This window comes from Choloepus didactylus, chromosome 3, assembly GCF_015220235.1.
Source record: "Choloepus didactylus isolate mChoDid1 chromosome 3, mChoDid1.pri, whole genome shotgun sequence".
In the NCBI taxonomy this organism is placed as follows: Eukaryota; Metazoa; Chordata; class Mammalia; order Pilosa; family Megalonychidae; genus Choloepus; species Choloepus didactylus.
In genome coordinates this window covers 129883385-129897033 of record NC_051309.1, presented here as the reverse complement: position 1 = coordinate 129897033, position 13649 = coordinate 129883385, and the positions used below count along the sequence as shown (strand labels likewise).

Below are 13649 nucleotides of genomic sequence, written 5' to 3'. Positions count from 1 at the left end.
CCACCCTCTTCAAACACTGGGGTGTGCACCATCTCCGGGGCACATGCTCAACCCCTGTAGAAAAGTGGGGTGCTGGCCAGGCTCTCCCCAATCTCCAGGGAATGTGCTCCAACTTCTCTGAGGACTGGGGTGGCAGCACTCTTCTTAAGCATTGAGATAGAAGGCCTGTCCTCTGCCTCCACGACAAACTCACCCTTTCATGTGCATGGGTTGCTCTATTCTTCTTGCCCAAGATTTCTTGGCTTCAGACCTTGACTTCATGGTTCTGCCTTCTCTGGAGAAATTTTTACTTCAATCTATCATTTTTTCATCCCTTTTAGTCCAGACTGGCAGTGGTTCTGTCTATACAGATATGGCAAAAAAAATTTGTTGGCTTGGCATGCAGTGTACAGTGGTAAAAACCATCAGGCAATAGGACTTTCCACAAATCCTTCCTGGATAACTCCATCACCAATCCTGGCTTGTACTGAAATGGCTGACTGTTTCCAGGTTTCATTAAATCCTCAGGCTGTAGCCTCTGGGGATTCATTTTCCAGACATTCAATTCCTGGTTGCTTTGTGGCCAAAAGTTCAGTTTTCAGCTTATCTCTTTCCTTTCGCATTTTACTATAAGCTGCAAGGAAAAGCCAGGCTGCATGTTCCACACTTAGTTTGGAGATCTCTTCAGCTAAGTATCCCAGCTCATTGCTTTGAAATTCTGCCTTCTATCTGACACTAGGACTCAATTTTGCCAAATTGTCTGCCACTTTAAAACAAGGATCACCTTTCTTCCAGTTGGCAATGCCACATTCATCATTCCTGTTTAAGGCCTCATTGGAAGTATCTTTAGAGTTCATATTTCTACCAACAGTCTCTTCAAAGCAATCTAAGCCTTTTCTGTCAAGCTCCTCACATTCTTCCAGAATCTTCCCATTATCCATTTAAAAAGCCATTCCAACATATTTGGTATTTGCAAACTCAGCAGCACCCCACTTCCCTGGTACCAAAATCTGTTCCAGTTTGCTAATGTTGCAGTTATGCAAAATACCAGAAATGGGTGGGCTTTTATAAGGGGGGTTTATCTGGCTACAAATTTACAGTTCTACAGCCATAAATATGTCCAAACTAAGGCATCAGCAAGAGGATACCATTACTGAAGAAAGGCTGTTGGAATCTGGAATACCTCTGTCAGCTGGGGAGGCATGTGGCTGGCATCTGCTGGTCCCGGGTTGTGTTTCAGCATCTCTCTCAGCTTTTGTGCATCCTTGCTTCTTTCTCCCAGGGTATTTCTCTCTAAGCATCTGGGGGTCATCTCTTGGCTTCTCTGGAGCAAACTGGACTTCATCTCTTAGCTTAACATCTCCAAACATCCTTCTGTCAGCATCTCCAAACATCTCCAAGCATCAGCATCTGTGTTGGCTCTTGAGCTCTCTTAGGTAGACCAATGAACAATCAAGACCCACCCTGAATGGGCAGGGTCCACACCTGTATGGAAATAATTCAGTCAGAGTTCTCACCCACAATTGAGTGGGTCACATCTCCATGGAAACTTTCAATCAAAAGTTTCCACCCAAGAACATTGGATTAAAAGATCATGGCTTAAATATATGGAAATTTTAATAGAAAGTGAGACCTGGTAGGTTTGCGTAAGTTAGAAATAGAGACACATCCCAAAGTAATTTGGACAGAGAATAAAAATAGATATGCAGGGCCCCCTGAGGAGCTGGGGGGAAATGCAGAAGTGTTGGGTTCCTCACCTGGATTGTTGCTGATGTTCTCACAAACATTGAGGACTGGTGGTTTGATATGCCAAGGACTTACCCTTATGAAGCTTGTTACTGCAAAGGAGAGGCTAAACGTGCTTATAACTGTGCCTAAGAATCTCCCCCTGAATACCTCTTTGTTGTTCAAATGTGGCCCTCTTTCTCTAGCTAAGCCAACTCAGTGGGTGAACTCAATGGCCCAAGGGTATAAATCTCCCTGGCAACATGATATATGACTCCTGGAGATGAATCTGGACCTGACACCATAGAATTGAGAACATCTTCTTGACCAAAAAGGGGATGCAAAATGAAACAAAAGAAAGTTTCAGTGGCTGAGAGATTCCAAATGGAGCTGAGAGGTCACTCTGTGGGCATTCTTATGCACTATAGAAATAAACCTTTTTAGGTTTTAATGTACTGGAATAGCTAGAAGTAAATACCTGAAACTATCAAACTGCAACTCAGCAGCCTTGACTCTTGAAGATGATTGTACAGCAATGTAGCTGACAAGGGGTGACAGTGTGATTGTGAAAGCCTTGTGGATCACACGCTCTTTATCCAGGATGTGGATGGATGAGTAAAAAAATGGGGACAAAAAAATAAATAAAAAATAGGGTGGGAGGTGGGGGGAATGATTTGGGTGTTCTTTTTTTTTTTTTAATCTTCATTTTATTGAGATATATTCACATACCACGCAGTCATACAAAACAAATCGTACATTCGATTGTTCACAGTACCATTACATAGTTGTATATTCATCACCTAAATCAATCCCTGACACCTTCATTAGCACACACACAAAAATAACAATAATAATAATTAGAGTGAAAAAGAACAATTGAAGTAAAAAAGAACACTGGGTACCTTTGTCTGTTTGTTTGTTTGTTTCCTTCCCCTATTTTTCTATTCATCCATCCATAAACTAGACAAAGTGGAGTGTGGTCCTTACGGCTTTCCCAATCCCATTGTCACCCCCATAAGCTACATTTTTATACAATTGTCTTGAGATTCACGGGTTCTGGGTTGTAGTTTGATAGTTTCAGGTATCCACCACCAGCTACCCCAATTCTTTAGAACCTAAAAAGGGTTGTCTAAATTGTGTGTAAGAGTGCCCACCAGAGTGACCTCTCAGCTCCTTTTGGAATCTCTCTGCCACTGAAGCTTATTTCATTTCCTTTCACATCCCCCTTTTGGTCAAGAAGATGTTCTCCGTCCCACGATGCCGGGTCTACATTCCTCCCCGGGAGTCATATTCCACGTTGCCAGGGAGATTCACTCCCCTGGGTGTCTGATCCCACGTAGTGGGGAGGGCAGTGATTTCACCTTTCAAGTTGGCTTAGCTAGAGAGACAGGGCCACATCTGAGCAACAAAGAGGCATTCGGGAGGAGGCTCTTAGGCACAATTATAGGGAGGTCTAGCCTCTCCTTTGCAGCAACCGTCTTCCCAAGGGTAAAACCTATGGTAGAGGGCTCAACCCATCAAACCACCAGTCCCCTATGTCTGTGGTCATGTTAGCAACCATCGAGGTGGGGTAGTCCAATACCCCTGCATTCTCCACAGGCTCCTCAAAGGGGCACTACATATTTTTTTCCTTGTTTTTTTTTTTTTTTTTTAAATATTCATTTTATTGAGATATATTCACATACCACACAGTCATATAAAACAAATCATACATTCGATTGTTCACAGTACTGTTACATAGTTGTACATTCATCACCAAAATCAATCCCCAACACCCTCATTACCACACGCACAAAAATAACCAGAATAATAATTAAAGTGAAAAAGTGTGCTTCAGGTTTTAAAGCAGGGAAGGATAGTGAGGCATTTGCCTTGGACCCCAAATTTAAGGGGCACCAAAAAACTCAGGAAATAGTATTTGAATGCAAGGTTTTAAAAAATCAAAAGTAATGCAAAAAGTCCATGGTGAACAAAATATCAAAATTTCATATACAGATAACATTGGTAATGGTGCCATGCCAAGCCATTTAAGAGCATGATGCAAAGGTAGAATATCAACAATACTAATTTTTTTTTTTTTTAGAGATAACAGTAAAAATAATGTTTATTGTTTATTTTCTGATTACAACACAAATATATGCTCCTTAAATAAAATTTGGAAAACATATAAAAGTTTCAATGAGAAAAAGTAAAAATTACATATAACCCAACTTTTTAAAGTAACCAAATTTCTTATTATATTTCACTGAGTTTTTTTTTTTATCTTCATTTTATTGAGATATATTCACATACCACGCAGTCATACAAAACAAATCGTACTTTCGATTGTTTACAGTACCATTACATAGTTGTACATTCCTCACCTAAATCAATCCTTGACACCTTCATTAGCACACACACAAAAATAACAAGAATAATAATTAAAGTGAAAAAGAACAATTGAAGTAAAAAAGAACACTGGGTACCTTTGTCTGTTTGTTTCCTTCCCCTATTTTTCTACTCATCCATCCATAAACTAGACAAAGTGGAGTGTGGTCCTTATGGCTTTCCCAATCCCATTGTCACCCCTCATAAGCTACATTTTTATACAACTGTCTTCGAGATTCATGGGTTCTGGGTTGTAGTTTGATAGTTTCAGGTATCCACCACCAGCTACCCCAATTCTTTGGAACCTAAAAAGAGTTGTCTAAAGTGTGCATAAGAGTGCCCACCAGAGTGACCTCTCGGCTCCTTTTGGAATCTCTCTGCCACTGAAGCTTATTTCATTGCCTTTCACATCCCCCTTTTGGTCAAGAAGATGTTCTCCGTCCCAGGATGCCAGGTCTACATTCCTCCCCGGGAGTCATATTCCACGTTGCCAGGGAGATTCACTCCCCTGGGTGTCTGATCCCACATAGTGGGGAGGGCAGTGATTTCACCTTTCAAGTTGGCTTAGCTAGAGCAAGAGGGCCACATCTGAGCAACAAAGAGGCATTCAGGAGGAGGCTCTTAGGCACAATTATAGGGAGGCCTAGCCTCTCCTTTGCAGCAACCGTCTTCCCAAGGGTAAAACCTATGGTAGAGGTCTCAACCCATCAAACCACCAGTCCCCTATGTCTGTGGTCATGTTAGCAACCATCGAGGTGGGGTAGTCCAATACCCCTGCATTCTCCACAGGCTCCTCAAGGGGGCACTACATATTTTTTTCCTTGTTTTTTTAAATTTTTTTTTATTTTTTACTTTTTTTTTTTTATTCTTATTTTCACTTTTTCTGGAACAAGGAAAATGTTCAAAAAAAGATTGGGGTGATGAATGCAAAACCATATGATGGTACTGGGAACAACTGATTTTACACTTTGGATGATTGTATGGTATGTGAATGTGTCTCAATAAAATTGAATTTAAAAAAAAAAAAGATGATGGCTTTTGTGGGGGATATAATACATCCAAACCAGCACACTGTATTTTCCAAAACAAAAGTTTTTTTTAAAAGAGTGGCATTGTTTTATATTTTTTTCAAATCTGTTTAATGTCTTGACTTATTTATTTTGTGTGTGTGTGTGTGTGTGTGTGTTTTTTGTTTTTTTTTTTTTTTTTTTTTTGACTTATTTTTAAATGGCTGGATACTCATATCTTTTTCTGCATTCAGCTGAGATATGTTGTTTTGGTTGAAGTAGATGAAGTCATTCTGTCCTCACACAAATATAGTTTGGAAAGAGATTTAGATCTTTAAAATTTTAATATCTGCTTCAGATAATTGTGGATATTCTTCTTTGATACTATATGGAAATAAAACCTATGGTAATTTCTTGAAGCTTAGTTGCAATGTGAAATCTGAAACCATTCCCATGAGCTTTTAATATTAAGACTGAAAAAGAAACCAATTTGCTATGTTAAATTTTTGGTGGTGGCTAGAAAAGACTAACAGAGATTATGCCACACTTTAGTATACCACTAAAGGGATATAATGAGGTTTATCATTTTCATCTCTATTTGGCTAGTTTTCATCCATGAACATTCTTTTATTATATAAAGAAATATATTTTTGATGCGTTTTCTCAAGGATAGATAATAGTAAGATTGTATGTGTGTGTGTATATATGCATGTGTGCGTAGTCTAGCATGTAAGCTGATGAATGCTGGACATCAATAGTTTAATCAGAAATTCTATAAGCCTTTCCAAACTGAAAGAACCAAGTAGATTGGTATGAGAGAGAGAGTAGTAGGGTAGAACAATTGTAGTGGTTAAATAATGTTGTAGCAAAAATAATACTAGACTAATGTTCTGATTCAATTTTACCAGCAGAATCATGGGATCCTAGCCTCTAAATTTTTTTAGGATCAAGAGGTATCCAAGATGTCTCTTAGATGTGTTCTCAATCTTAGTCTACTTTGGACCCTTTTAGCAGCCTCCCTCCTCTGATGTTGCTACAGTAATGGCCTCATGGACCCTAAATCACCAGATCACTGGTCATCTGTTTTGCTTTCAATTGAAGACACATCCTGCTCCTCATCTGTTTGGCACTCTCTTCAGAGGCCCTGAGGTAGCATTGCCATTTGGACTGATACACTGTAACTTTCCTCCAGATGGCTTGTATTCTGTTCTCCCTTTTATTTTTTGTGAGTTTCTTCCTCATCTTACACTGTCTAAGAGGTTAAGGATTGGACCTTGTTCTCTGATAATTTAGGAACCTTGGACCTGAGCCAGGGAATAGCTATCAAAAGTAGCTTGTCCAGTCATTGCCCTTCCAATGATACTTTATAGCTCTTCATAAAGATAGACCCATGAAGTCCACCTGTTCCCTTCATACATGTAGATGGTAAATTTACAGGAGGTACATGCTTAGAACCTCACTGTGAGAACTTCCTACCCAGAATCTTGGTCTTTCTCTCTCTTTTCATTCTGTCTCGGTCTCATTCATTCTCTCCTGTGCTTTTCTCCCATTTTCCTTAGCCTAATTATTTTCTGCTTAATCATGAGTAAATAAGCTTTATACTCCAAAGTTAAATACTTCTCAGTGTCTCAGCATCATCTGAGGGTATTTATAAGAGTTACTTTCTTAGGCTGCATCTACATCTTTAGAGAGACAAAAGCTGTCTGAGATGGAAAGGGGATGAGGAGTGAGGGAAGGAGATGGTAGCAAGGAGTGACAGTCTACGACCATAGAAAGCCAGGCATCGGGAATGGAGGTAAGATGGAAGAAGTGTTGCTCTTTTTTCTCTCTCATATTGTTCTGATCAATCATTTCACAGCCCATTATCTTTTCAGGGCAGAATAACATAATGGGCTGGGGAAAAGACTGGCATCAGCTCAATCCCAGACCATGAATGGTGTGGTAGGCAGAGGTAGGCATTCTGGTCATCCCTTGAGTACACATTCCTGCCCTCCATCCCCTTCACTCCAACTCTTGGGCTTTATAATTATAGCAGAAGGAAACAGTAATTGGAAAAGAGCAGTGCCCACTGGTGAAGGTTCTGGGAGGTTTCTAGAGAGGCAGATTGCCTGGTGGATAGTGCAGTGGAGGGTGGGGAAAAGGAATAGTAAAGCCTGGATTGCAACACTAAAGACAATGCAAAGTTTTACAAGATTTCTGAGAAATAGGGCTTTTCCCCTACAAAGAAACAAGAATCAGATTGACAGCAGTCTTTTCATCAGTAACTTTGAATATGAAAAGAAAATGGAGTAACATTTTCTAAAGATTTTTTAAAAGTAGCTTTGACCTACGTTTTTATATCTAGGTAAACTACATTTACCTGGGTGAAATAAAGATAATATCAATAATACAAGGAGCCAAAAAATTTATCACCCCCAAAACTTCTCTGAAACACTCTCAGAGGAAATACTCCATAAAAAGAGAGACAAATTCTAGAGAAAACAGCAAACTGTGTTTTTACATAAAAGGATGGGCAATAAGTTAGTAATTTTTTTATGTGTAATTAGCATTGACTTAAGAAAAGGGACAGGAAAGAAAAATATAAATGTACCCATTCTAATTCAGAAGAAAAATGCCAGATATCAACATGGAGATATTGAAGGGCTGGAGCAGAACAGAGAGGAACAGGTGCTCCTTGTGTGGGGCAAGAAATACTTATATAGATAAGCTTAACTAATTTATCACAGAAACATAAACCTAACCCCATGGGTTTTGGGAAGGGACAATAAAGAAAAAATAACAATATTTAGCTTTCAAAATGAAGAAAAAAGTATGGCAGGCAGTTTAAAACACAATTAACTCCCTTTTTCCCCCATCTTCTTTTTGAGCGTCTTGATTCCTTAGAGCTTCTAAATCAGAAACTGAGCTACCATTTGGAACCTGTTGGAAGATGTAGATTGCATACTGGCTCAGAATCACAGTTTTTCTCACCTGTATCTATGAAGCTATACACTTAAAATGTAGACCTTAAGGTGTTAGTAAGCAAGACCCCCAGTAGTTTTATGTGAAAAAATTTCAATAATCCTTCTCAAATATGTATAGAAATGTTGTATGCAAAGCCAAAAAAAAGGCAAATATGAACTTGCAGCCCTAAAATTAAAAAAAAACTTTTTTAATTGCTGTGATAGTAAAACAGAATTTAATGTTAAAAATAATCTTGAAATAATAATATATCAATAAACTGTAATGATGTGAACATTTTAGCCACAAACAATACAGCTTTGAGAGATACAAGGCAATGGAAAGAACTATGGGGAGAAATCAGTAAATCAATTGAAATTGGAGATTTTAACCAATTCCTCTAAAAACTGATAGAACAAGCCAGTAATAAAAATAATCAAAATCATACAAAATTTGCATCACATGGTTAATAAACTCAAATTAATAGATGAAGCTATATTGTCTTCAGCAGGCAATACATATTCCTTACAAACACATATGGAACATCCACAAAAATCAACCATAAATTAAGTAACAAAGAAAATGTCATGTATTTCAAAGAATCCATGCAATGCAGATTATGTTATCATTATACAGTTTAATTAAAAATAAATACCAAAAGGGAGATTGAAAGTAATTCCATAAATCTAAGAATCAAAAATAATTATTGACTCTTGGATTAATAAAGAGAAAAAGAAAAAATGAGGGAAATTAATAAATACTTTAAATTTGAATGAATTATTTTAAATACATTTATCAGAAAACAAGAAATAAATACTGATAGTAAATAAAGCAAGTATTAAACTCAAGGCACTAGAGCAAGAAACAACACAATAAACATAGAAACAAGAAGGGTGGGCATAAGACAAATAAGGAAAAATCAATGAACTACAAAAGAAGAAGTCAGTAGAGATGATTAATAATAACAAACCTTATTTCTTTGAAGGGATTAAAAATCATACAAAAATCTGACAAAGCTGATCAATGAAATGAAAGAGACTATACAATTAAAATTCAACCCCTAGGTCAAAAACGCATCCACTGTGTCAATGGAGAGAGGCTGAGGTGACTGAACTCCAGCCAGAGACAATGGAGCACCTAGAAGGCCAAGATGTCGGCTTCGTTAGTCTAGTCCACTGTTGGGGCTGTGAGCAAGAGGAAGCTGTCCCAGGGCCTCTGTCAAACCTGATAACTTCAGCAGTAAACAATATAAAACAGCTTCTTAAAACTAAGCCTGAACATGTAGGTGTGAAAGTTGGTGTCTGAATCAGGGATTGAATGGCCTTTCTTATACTCCAGATTACATAAATGCAAAAGGAGATTCTGATGAAGAAGTTGTTCCAGATGAAGTCAGAGTGTTCATTGAAAAGAAAGCACAGCTAACACTTTTAGGAACAGAAATGGACTACGTAGACGACAAATTATTCAGTGGGTTTGTGTTCAATAACCCAAACATCAAAGGAGCTTGTGGCTGTGGAGAAAGCTTTAATATTTGACACTCCTGGACAACTCCTTCAAGAAACTCCAGAGATTGATTCTCCTGGAAGACTTGGGGCTTACTAAAGAAATAATGTGACTGTCACATTCTCAAGGTATATGTATAGTCTGCCTTACGGGGAAATAAAGTAATACATTTTGAAAATGAGGCCAGTATGTTGCATTCCAGAAGTGATATTTGTATTCCTTTTAGAGGATGAAAAATGAGAAGCCATTACTCTCTTTGGATCATATTTCTGTTTTATAAAGAAAAAAAATCCTACTGTACACTTAACTCTCTTGCATCCTTTCTGTTAGAACCAGCTTCACTGAAGTTGCCTTAGTGGTAGGATTACAGATAGATCTCTATCAAATGGCTTGAATTGTGCATCTCCCTCAGCATTTTCCCAAACAGATTGATGGCTCTTGAATTTCAGAGGCAAGAAATTCTGACTGCTTGTAGTAATGTGGTAGTGCTTTTCTTTTTGCTTTTCTACCCAATATTTGACATGGCCCCTTTACATTTTAATTAAAAATGTCATTGCTGAATGCCCCGTTTGCCTGCCCTTAAATAGTACCAGCCATTAGGTGAAAGTTTGGGGCAAAGATTTCCTAGAACTGAATGATAGTACAAAAGGGAGAAAATACTCCACTGTCTGTTTCTCAACCCATTTCTTTTACCAGCTTACATGTCTGTTCAAAATGTGGTCTGAAGCTGATAGATTCTTTTAGTTGAAAGGTCTCGTAAGGTCTGCCTTATGGGGAAATAAAGTTAGATGTGGGCCATCTAACCCACATCCACCTCAACTCTATATGGAGTAAGGCAAACCCCGTGGAGGCTAAAGTCCTGTCCAACCTCACCCTGCAAGTTAGGGCAGAGCCAGGACTCAACCTCAGGTCTCCTTCCCTTGTAGGTAACGTGTTCCCTATGCTTTTAGGCAGTCAGGAAACTTAAATGGTGATCTGGCTTCCCTGTTTGGTCAATATTTTGATAAAATTTTTTAGTGATTTGATGGATAACATGTAAGTTTTTATTTTATTTTGAATGGTAAGAGTCTTATTTTAAAACCATTTATGTGGGGGATCCAAGATGGCAGATTAGGAACATGTTGGAGGCATTGTAGTTATTTTAGGTTATTTGTTTTTCTTATTCCTTTGTTTTGTTTTGTTTTGTTTGGAATGTGTTTTTTTATTGTCTGTTTTTTAATTCTTTGATAAAGTTAAAAAAAAACATTTTTGTGACTTACTATCTTGTTTCTTCCATGAAACCATGAAACAATGGTTTACACTGGCAGGGAAGACATTATAGCAGCCCAGAATTATTCCTTTAGAATGTTGTAGTAGTTGTGAAAGCAGAACTTGGGGGTCTTTCCTAAAAATTCCCAATGTGCTTTTACCTTCTGTATCTTAAATCCAACTGCTAAAATTTTAAACCTAACATTTTAACCTAATGTTTTTATCTCAAATTTTCTTTAACTGTTCATTTTGTCATTTAGCTATTGATTTTCCTGGGTTTGACATATTCTGTGAGGTTGCAAATACGCTTTTTTTGAAAGCTAATTCTCATTAATTGAAGTATCACCCAAGTTCCTTTGTTTGTCATATTCACTAAAGTATCTGGCACAAAATGCACCAAACTTAGAATAGCAGCTTTCTGCAAACAATCTCATGCATTTGTGTCATTAATATAATTGTTGATCCACATATGGTTTGTACAATACTTTATGTTTACAGAGATTGAATTATAAATAAAAACAATGTGACTTCTTTGTGATCATTAAAAAAAAATTCAACCCACCCAAAAGAGAAGAAACTGTAGAAAGAATAGAGATTTTAAAAAATAACAAAAGCTATGAACCATCCAGCAATATTACTGAAAATCTACTTGATAAGAATAAATTTCTAAGAGAACTTTGCATGAGAAGAAATACGAAACTTGAATTACCAATTAATCATGAAAGAGATTTCTAATTATCCACCAGGACTTCAGCCCAGGTAATACTTGTTGTAGTCAAGGTTCTTAATCGTAGTCAAGCAAATCCACTTTAGCTAGTTTAATACAAAAAGGATTATTAAAGAATGTATATAGATCACAGGAGTATTGGCAAGACTAAAGTAATGGCCTTTGGCTGAGCTTGCAAGAATGCTCTTCAAAACCCAGCAGAACTTAGCAACCAAAAGAACTACTGCCTCTGTTGTGATCAGGAATCTGTCACCAGCAGTGCTGATTTTAATTTCACACCACTGCTGCCACAATTTATACCATAAAAATGAGCATGCTGTGCCATGTTCCCAAATGACTCACTTTTGAATCATCTTCCACACGTGCATCTTATTGGCAGAACCTAAATCACATTCAGAATCGTAACTGTCGGGGAATCTGAAACATGTAAATTTTACTTTTAGTCTTTGCACGTTATAAAGGGGTTGGAATGGGGTTGAAAAGTTAATCCACAGGACAGATAGTTTTAAAGGACTTCAAAACTTCCAAGGTAAAATTAAGTCCAGTTTATCAAAGTGTTCCAGAAAAGAGAAAGTGAGGGAGGGCTACTCAATTCAAATTAACTCTTTAATTCCCAACATACTTTAAGAGGTTAATTATAATCATCTGACCAACACTGAATTAGGACAAGAAAAAAACAATAGCCCATTTCACATATGAACAAAAATGTGAAATCCTGAATAAATGTTATCTGAATTCAAGTCTTTTAATACACAAAACATGACAATGTAAGTTTTATTCCAGAAATGTATAAATGTTCAACATCAGAAAATATGCTCTTTAGCACATTAATGGACTAGAGGGGGGAAAATATCACCTCAACAGATGCAGAAAGGACATTTGATAAAGTTTAACATATATTTGTGATATGTTTAAAAAGTGTTAAGAAAATTGGGAATAAAAGATTATTTAATTTGATAAAAGCTTTTAACACAAATGTATAGTAAACAGTGGAAAAAATTGTGCACATTGTCTTTAGGATGGGAATAAGAAAAAGACTTGTCATTACTGCTCCAATTCAACATAACAATCAATAGAATAAGGCAAAAAAAAAAAGAAGGTATAAGGATTACAATAGAGTGGATAACCTTTTTACTGTTTGCAGATTCTTAGATCTACTAGAAAACCTAGTGGAATCAATACACAAACTATTAGAACTAGATCTGCAACAACAATAACAACAATAGCTAACACTTACATAGCACTTGCAAAGTATTAGAAGTTTTCTAATTATTTTATGTGTTAATTCAGTGTCATATAAAAATGAACAACATTCTTTTACATTAGCAATAATCAACTAGAAATTAGTATAAAAAATGTGACTTCACTTATAATACTAACAGAAACTACAAATTCTGCAGAATATACCCTAATGAAGAATATAACCATCCTTTCTAAACAATTTTCAAAACTCAACTACATAACATAAAAGATGATGAGGATGAAGAAAGTACCAACTTCATGGAGGAGGCAAATTAACATTGTAAAGCTTTCATTATCCCTAAATTAGTCTAAATTCAATATAATTTAAATGAAAATTTGAGCAAGACTTTGAGAGGGACTTGACAGATTCTGAAATTTGCATGAAATAACAGACCACAAAAAAGGCAAATTTTGAAAAAGAAGAGCAAAGAGAGGGATCTTGTCTTATTGAATATACCGATATATTACAAAACCATAGCAAAACAAACAAACAAAAACCCAGTGTGGTATAGGTATTGGAACCAGCAAAAAACTGATTCAACAGACTAGAAAACCAATAAATAATCCCATGCCAAATATGGGAATGTGATATATAATAGAAATTAGCTCCATAATCAGAGGAGAAAAGAGGGAAGTTAAATGAATTGGCAAAGGCCTGGAGGCAACTTGTCCATACATGTCTAAAGCAAAGGCCAAATTATCTATACATAATTAAATTAAAAGGTTAACTGGTCTTTGCGTCTTGAAATCACCCACATATGTCCAAGGCAAGTTATATGTGAGAAGTTATTTGAGACTCTCCAAGCTTGCACAACTGCTAGGATGCTCTGACATTCTTTAAACCTGGGTCTTGATTTCCCTGATACCAAGATCTTTGTTAGGGTAAATTAATCTTGTTAGTTAGATTTCCA

The 13649-nt window shown here is 36.9% G+C and overlaps 1 pseudogene; it reads left to right on the top strand.

The window, feature by feature from the left end:
- Positions 1–9168: 9168 nt before the first annotated feature.
- LOC119529802 lies at positions 9169–9553 on the top strand (annotated as a pseudogene).
- Positions 9554–13649: the final 4096 nt, after the last annotated feature.